The sequence below is a fragment of the Cryptomeria japonica genome, unplaced genomic scaffold (assembly GCF_030272615.1).
Source record: "Cryptomeria japonica unplaced genomic scaffold, Sugi_1.0 HiC_scaffold_246, whole genome shotgun sequence".
Classification (NCBI taxonomy): Eukaryota; Viridiplantae; Streptophyta; class Pinopsida; order Cupressales; family Cupressaceae; genus Cryptomeria; species Cryptomeria japonica.
In genome coordinates this window covers 207,501-214,794 of record NW_026729068.1, presented here as the reverse complement: position 1 = coordinate 214,794, position 7,294 = coordinate 207,501, and positions in this window count along the sequence as shown.

Here is a 7,294-nt window from a genome sequence, read left to right as displayed (position 1 = left end):
TTTGGGTCCGATGACCTGCCATGTGCAGGAAGGCGAATGTTGGGACTGTGCGTCGCAAGGTGCGCACCAAGGCGCTGGTGCCGTCGTTGCAGTCGAGTTCGGAAGTTGGGGTCGATGTCCTGGTCAGAGGTGCAAACTACACAGGTGTGGGAATCGGACAAATAGCTTATATAGGGGAGGTGTATGCTTCGATGGGTCGACTCCCCGGGTTGAGCGCACCGCGCCAACCTCAAAGACCCTACAGTATGGATGAAGTCGGAAGTTGGGTCCGATGACCGATTCGATACGTAGGCATATTGGCGAGGTCTGAATTTGTGTCCGATGACCTGCCATGCGCAGGAAGGCGGAATTTGGGTCCGATGACCGAGTTGATGGCGTGCCATGCGCAGAAAGGCGGAATTTGGGTCCGATGACCGAGTTGATGTTGATGGCCCGCCATGCACAGGAAGGCGGAATTTGGGTCCGATGACCGATTTGAAGGCGTGCCATGCGCAGAAAGGCGGAGTTTGGGTCCGATGACCGAGTTGATATTGATGGCCCGCCATGCGCAGGAAGGCGGAATTTGGGTCCGATGACCTGACATACGCATGGAGTCCGACTCGGGGGCCGATGTTCGATTCGATGACTTGCATTGTGGGTAAAGTCGGAAGTTGTGGTCTTTGACCCGATTCGATGACCAGACTTCGGCTGCTTGAGAATCGGACAAATAACTTATATAGGGGAGGTAGTGTTCTCGAGCATCCTCCCCCCGTGCCCGTTTATGTCGATTGATGCTGGTGCTCGACTGGTTGGAGCGCTCGGATGCAAAAATCTTGCACCAGGATTTATCGATTGTGATGGACACGGCAAGTCTCCTGATTGCTATGCAGGAGCTCATCGTGAATCTCTATGCGGCCTTGGTATGGACTCGACCTGCGGAATGGTTCGGCAATGGTAGTCGCTCCAACACGTCCTTGCAATGGCCACAGAGGTGATTCGACTAGAGCTCCAGTCTAGCTTTTGGGTTGCTTGGCGGACTGGTATAGCCGCGATCGAGTTCCGGCCATGAACGTTTTAGATAGCTCTTGGGCTTTCTGGGACGGAAGTCGGAAGTTTGGGCTGTTGTCCGATTTGATGACCATTCTTCGGATGTGTGAGAATCGGACAAATAACTTATATAGGGGACTGTGTTGTCTCACGCAGCCCCCTCCGTGCCCCTCTATCTCGACCGATGTTGGTGCTTGAAAGGGTTGGGATCGCTCGGATTTATAAACGTGCACCACCATTTGTCGAGTGTGAGGGACGCGGCAGGTCTCCTAAATGCTATACGGGCGCTCTCTGAGAATCTCTATCCGGCCTCGACACAGACTAGTCTTGCTGAATGGTTTGGCACTGGTAGTCGATCCAACACGTCGTTGTTGTGGCCGCCTAGGCGATTCGATTCGAGCCCCCGTCTAGCTTTTGGGTTGCTTGGCGGATTTTGCCCTATCCGCAAGTGAGCTCGGTCCCTAAACGTTCGAGAAACCCGATTGCTATGCGCCGACTCTCTTTCTTGCGAGCCTCCATCTAGCTTTTGGGTCTCTACGGAACGGAAGTCGGAATCTGGGACCGTTGTTTGATTCGACGAGGCAGACTACGGTTGTGCGAGAATCGGACAAATAACTTATATAGGGGAGGTGTTGACTGGAGCATTCTCCCCCGTGCCCCTCTAACTCGACCAATGCTGGCGCTCGAACGGTGGTAGCGCTCGGATTTTCGTTGAGCGCCAGCATTGGTCGATTTAGAGGGGCATGCGAGATTCCCGAATGCTATGCGAGGGCTCTAACGGAAATGTCTATTGGTTTCGGTATGGATGCAATTGCGAGTGGTTCGGCAAAGGTAGTCGTTCCGATGCGTCCATGTCGTGGCCAAATCGATAATTCGATTTGAGCCCTCGTATAGCATTTGGGTCTCTCGATGTGATTCCGCATTCCAGTCCCTTTGGGCACTGCTTGAGCCGCATCCCAGGGGGTTCCCTTCCCAATAATCTGCCTCGCAACCCGATTGCTATGCGGTGAGGCTCCTCGGCCGCCTCGGAACTATTTGTGTATCAGACGCATCGCGGGATAAGGGGTTGGCAACGGTAGTCGCCCCAAGCGCGTCCGATGCTTGGACCATTCCGAGGCGGCCCTGAAGCCTCTTCCGTCTAGCCGTTGGGTCCTTCTCGCCGCATCCCTTGCCTCGCACCCCGATTGCTATGCGGTGAGGCTCCTCGGCCGCCTTGGAACTATCTGTGTATCAGACGCATCGCGGGATAAGGGGTTGTCACTGGTAGTCGCCCCAAGCGCGTCCGATGCTTGGACCATTCCGAGGCGGCCCTGAAGCCTCTTCCGTCTAGCCGTTGGGTCCTTCTCGCCGCATCCCTCGACTCGCACCCCGATTGCTATGCGGTGAGGCTCCTCGGCCGCCTTGGAACTATCTGTGTATCGGACGCGTCGCGGGATAAGGGGTTGTCACTGGTAGTCGCCCCAAGCGCGTCCGATGCTTGGACCATTCCGAGGCGGCCCTGAAGCCTCTTCCGTCTAGCCGTTGGGTCCTTCTCGCCGCATCCCTCGCCTCGCACCCCGATTGCTATGCGGTGAGGCTCCTCGGCCGCCTTGGAACTATCTGTGTATCGGACGCGTCGCGGGATAAGGGGTTGTCACTGGTAGTCGCCCCAAGCGCGTGCGATGCATGGACCATTCCCAGGCGGCCCTGAAGCCTCTTCCGTCTAGCCGTTGGGTCCTTCTCGCCGCATCCCTCGCCTCGCACCCCGATTGCTATGCGGTGAGGCTCCTTGGCCGCCTTGGAACTATCTGTGTATCGGACGCGTCGCGGGATAAGGGGTTGTCACTGGTAGTCGCCCCAAGCGCGTCCGATGCTTGGACCATTCCGAGGCGGCCCTGAAGCCTCTTCCGTCTAGCCGTTGGGTCCTTCTCGCCGCATCCCTCGCCTCGCACCCCGATTGCTATGCGGTGAGGCTCCTCGGCCGCCTTGGAACTATCTGTGTATCGGACGCGTCGCGGGATAAGGGGTTGTCACTGGTAGTCGCCCCAAGCGCGTCCGATGCTTGGACCATTCCGAGGCGGCCCTGAAGCCTCTTCCGTCTAGCCGTTGGGTCCTTCTCGCCGCATCCCTCGCCTCGCACCCCGATTGCTATGCGGTGAGGCTCCTCGGCCGCCTTGGAACTATCTGTGTATCGGACGCGTCGCGGGATAAGGGGTTGTCACTGGTAGTCGCCCCAAGCGCGTCCGATGCTTGGACCATTCCGAGGCGGCCCTGAAGCCTCTTCCGTCTAGCCGTTGGGTCCTTCTCGCCGCATCCCTCGCCTCGCACCCCGATTGCTATGCGGTGAGGCTCCTCGGCCGCCTTGGAACTATCTGTGTATCGGACGCATCGCGGGATAAGGGGTTGTCACTGGTAGTCGCCCCAAGCGCGTCCGATGCTTGGACCATTCCGAGGCGGCCCTGAAGCCTCTTCCGTCTAGCCGTTGGGTCCTTCTCGCCGCATCCCTCGCCTCGCACCCCGATTGCTATGCGGTGAGGCTCCTCGGCCGCCTTGGAACTATCTGTGTATCGGACGCGTCGCGGGATAAGGGGTTGTCACTGGTAGTCGCCCCAAGCGCGTCCGATGCTTGGACCATTCCGAGGCGGCCCTGAAGCCTCTTCCGTCTAGCCGTTGGGTCCTTCTCGCCGCATCCCTCGCCTCGCACCCCGATTGCTATGCGGTGAGGCTCCTCGGCCGCCTTGGAACTATCTGTGTATCGGACGCGTCGCGGGATAAGGGGTTGTCACTGGTAGTCGCCCCAAGCGCGTCCGATGCTTGGACCATTCCGAGGCGGACCTGAAGCCTCTTCCGTCTAGCCGTTGGGTCCTTCTCGCCGCATCCCTCGCCTCGCACCCCGATTGCTATGCGGTGAGGCTCCTCGGCCGCCTTGGAACTATCTGTGTATCGGACGCGTCGCGGGATAAGGGGTTGTCACTGGTAGTCGCCCCAAGCGCGTCCGATGCTTGGACCATTCCGAGGCGGCCCTGAAGCCTCTTCCGTCTAGCCGTTGGGTCCTTCTTGCCGCATCCCTCGCCTCGCACCCCGATTGCTATGCGGTGAGGCTCCTCGGCCGCCTTGGAACTATCTGTGTATCGGACGCGTCGCGGGATAAGGGGTTGTCACTGGTAGTCGCCCCAAGCGCGTCCGATGCTTGGACCATTCCGAGGCGGCCCTGAAGCCTCTTCCGTCTAGCCGTTGGGTCCTTCTCGCCGCATCCCTCGCCTCGCACCCCGATTGCTATGCGGTGAGGCTCCTCGGCCGCCTTGGAACTATCTGTGTATCGGACGCATCGCGGGATAAGGGGTTGTCACTGGTAGTCGCCCCAAGCGCGTCCGATGCTTGGACCATTCCGAGGCGGCCCTGAAGCCTCTTCCGTCTAGCCGTTGGGTCCTTCTCGCCGCATCCCTCGCCTCGCACCCCGATTGCTATGCGGTGAGGCTCCTCGGCCGCCTTGGAACTATCTGTGTATCGGACGCGTCGCGGGATAAGGGGTTGTCACTGGTAGTCGCCCCAAGCGCGTCCGATGCTTGGACCATTCCGAGGCGGACCTGAAGCCTCTTCCGTCTAGCCGTTGGGTCCTTCTCGCCGCATCCCTCGCCTCGCACCCCGATTGCTATGCGGTGAGGCTCCTCGGCCGCCTTGGAACTATCTGTGTATCGGACGCGTCGCGGGATAAGGGGTTGTCACTGGTAGTCGCCCCAAGCGCGTCCGATGCTTGGACCATTCCGAGGCGGCCCTGAAGCCTCTTCCGTCTAGCCGTTGGGTCCTTCTCGCCGCATCCCTCGCCTCGCACCCCGATTGCTATGCGGTGAGGCTCCTCGGCCGCCTTGGAACTATCTGTGTATCGGACGCGTCGCGGGATAAGGGGTTGTCACTGGTAGTCGCCCCAAGCGCGTCCGATGCTTGGACCATTCCGAGGCGGACCTGAAGCCTCTTCCCTCTAGCCGTTGGGGCTTTCTCGCCGCATCCCTCGCCTCGCACCCCGATTGCTATTCGGTGAGGCTCCTCGGCCGCCTTGGAACTATCTGTGTATCGGACGCATCGCGGGATAAGGGGTTGGCAGTGGTAGTCGCCCCAAGCGCGTCCGATGCTTGGACCATTCCGAGGCGGCCCTGCAGCCTCTTCCGTCTAGCCGTTGGGGCCATCTCGCTGCATCCCCCACCTCGCACCACGATTGCTATGCGGTGAGGCTCCTTGGCCGCCTCGGAACTATCTGTGTATCGGACGCATCGCGGGATAAGGGGTTGTCACTGGTAGTCGCCCCAAGCGCGTCCGATGCTTGGACTATTCCGAGGCGGCCCTGCAGCCTCTTCCGTCTAGCCGTTGGGGCCATCTCGCCGCATCCCCCAGCTCCTCGGCCGCCTCGGAACTATCTGTGTATCGGACGCATCGCGGGATAAGGGGTTGGCAGTGGTAGTCGCCCCAAGCGCGTTCGATGCTTGGACTATTCCGAGGCGGCCCCGCAGCCTCTTCCGTCTACCCTTTGGGGCCATCTCGCCGCATCCCTCGCCTCGCACCCCGATTGCTATGCGGTGAGGCTCCTCGGCCGCCTGGGAACTATCTTCGTATCGGATGCATCGCGGGATAAGGGGTTGTCACTGGTAGTCGCCCCAAGCGCGTCCGATGCTTGGACTATTCCGAGGCGGCCCTGTGGCCTCTTCCGTCTAGCCGTTGGGGCCATCTCGCCGCATCCCTCACCTCGCACCCCCATTGCTATGCGGTGAGGCTCCTCGGCCGCCTTGGAACTGTCTTCGTATCGGAAGCATCGCGGGATAAGGGGTTGTCACTGGTAGTCGCCCCAAGCGCGTCCGATGCTTGGACTATTCCGAGGCGGCCCTGCAGCCTCTTCCGTCTAGCCGTTGGGGCCATCTCGCCGCATCCCCCACCTCGCACCCGGATTGCTATGCGGTGAGGCTCCTCGGCCGCCTTGGAACTATCTTCGTATCGGACGCATCGCGGGATAAGGGGTTGTCACTGGTAGTCGCCCCAAGCGCGTCCGATGCTTGGACTATTCCGACGCGGCCCTGTGGCCTCTTCCGTCTAGCCGTTGGGGCCATCTCGCCGCATCCCCCACCTCGCACCCCGATTGCTATGCGGTGAGGCTCCTCGGCCGCCTTGGAACCATCTTCGTATCGGACGCATCGCGGGATGAGGGGTTGTCACTGGTAGTCGCCCCAAGCGCGTCCGATGCTTGGACCATTCCGAGGCGGCCCTGAAGCCTCTTCCGTCTAGCCGTTGGGGCCTTCCCGCCCCATCCCTCGCCTCGCACCCCCGATTGCTATGCGGTGAGGCTCCTCGGCCGCCTTGGAACCATCTGTGTATCGGACGCATCGCGGGATAAGGGGTTGGCACTGGTAGTCGCCCCAAGCGCGTCCGATGCTTGGAGCATTCCGAGGTGGCCCTGAAGCCTCTTCCGTCTAGCCGTTGGGGCCTTCCCGCCCCATCCCTCGCCTCGCACCCCGATTGATATGCGGTGAGGCTCCTCGGCCGCCTTGGAACTATCTGTGTATCGGACGCATCGCGGGATAAGGGGTTGGCACTGGTAGTCGTCCCAATCGCGTCCGATGCTTGGACCATTCCGAGGCGGCCCTGCAGCCTCTTCCGTTTAGCCGTCGGGGCCTTCCCGCCGCATCCCTCGCCTCGCATCCCGATTCCTATGCGGTGAGTCTTCTCGGCCGCCGCGGAACTATACCTGTTATTGCTACTGCATCCTTCGGCTGGTAACCTCCTCTGCCGCCTTGGAACGTTCTCTTTGTCGGACGCGTCGCGGGATAAGGGGTTGGCACTGGTAGTCGCCCCAAGCGCGCCCGATGCATAGACCGCTCCGAGTTGACCTTGCTTTCAGCCTCTCACATGCATAGACCTCTCTGAGTCGACCCTGCAGCCTCTCACGTTTAGCCTTTGGAATCTCGCCTCACAACATGATTGCTATCCTTGATGCATCCCTTGCCTCGAGCCCTGATTGCTTTCTTGGCTGCATCCCTCCTCTCCTCACAGCCCGGTTGTCATCACTGCTTCATCCGTCGCTTCATGCATTCTGGCTGCTGGGCCCTTCCCACCGCACACCTCGATTGCTATCTCTTCTGCATCACACACCCCGATTGCTATCTCTGCTACATCCCTCGGCTCTCACTTCTGCATCCTTCGCCTCCCACCTCGATTGCTATCAATGCTGCATCCGTAACCTCACACCCCGATTGCTATGCGGGGAGGCTCCTTGGCCGCCTTGGAAATTTCTGTGTGTCGGACG